Raw genomic sequence first — 1,139 nt, forward strand, 5'->3', positions numbered from 1 at the left:
CGGTTTTTTTCAAGATTTTTCAAGGTTTTTGTCAATTTTTCTTCCAGATACATCGGAAAATTTGAAAAAACAGTGGAAACGAGCGAAAAAATTTTAAAAGTTTGAATTCGCGCGCTTTTACTCACCGGGCGGCCTAGAAAAAAACCTAGTCCCTAAGGGCTTTCAGCGTATTTTTCGATGCGTTTTTCTCGATGAAGGAATTATTTTTGAACTTTTTCTTTATTTTTATGTCAATCTACATGCATTTCTGCACATTTTCATGCAATAAAAAATTTCACCGTACACCACCTTTAAATTCGAACGGGCCGAACCGGCCGAACCGGCCGGGCCGGGCTGGCCGGGGCTTCCGGCCGGGCCGGGCCGGGCCGGAGAAAAAATAATCTCGGCCCGGCCGGTTGCAACCCTGGTTTTCACGGGGCGAGATCATGTATTCTGACGGAAAATTGTGCGATTGCGACCAATGCGCGCTACTTGACGAGCATTTATTTTTTTTAGAATACACTAGATTTCTTCACTGTTTGGCACTTATTCCCGACTTTTTCTCGTTATTCGGCCTTTCTAGGATGTCGCCGCATGAAAATAGAAAAAAAACAAAAACGCACATATGGGAGTCGAACCCGCGATGCACGACTGATAGACAAGCGCGCTCACCTTTACACACAGGTGATTCGCGCAAGATCTATTATAGGTGAAAAATGGTTCGCGCGTAGGTGATTTGGGTACATGGCACGAAGCCTATTATAGACCAATAATAGGCCTATCGCGAACAAACTTCTGCAATAGACCTATTGTAGACCAATTGTGGACGATTTTACCCATAATAGGCCTGTTCCGAAACCTACAATAGACCTATCGCGAAAACTCTATCCATAATAGACCTATCGCGAATATTTAAAAAAAAAATTCGATGCGAAATAAGGAATTAGAATAATAACGATGTTTATTCAATAACAAAAAAGCAACAAATAAAGAACAATTTAACAATGTGATGGGAAAAGAAAACTTCCTTAAACTCCAAAATACATTAGCAGCCTTCAATATCAATGCTGTCGTCGACATCGTCTCCAGATCCGTCGTAATTGGGAGTTCCGCTGAAGTTGGGAGCGTCTTCGCCACTAACATTGCTCGAATTGAAGTTC

This window comes from Caenorhabditis briggsae (genome assembly GCF_000004555.2).
Source record: "Caenorhabditis briggsae complete genome, chrV, whole genome shotgun sequence".
NCBI classification, from domain to species: Eukaryota; Metazoa; Nematoda; class Chromadorea; order Rhabditida; family Rhabditidae; genus Caenorhabditis; species Caenorhabditis briggsae.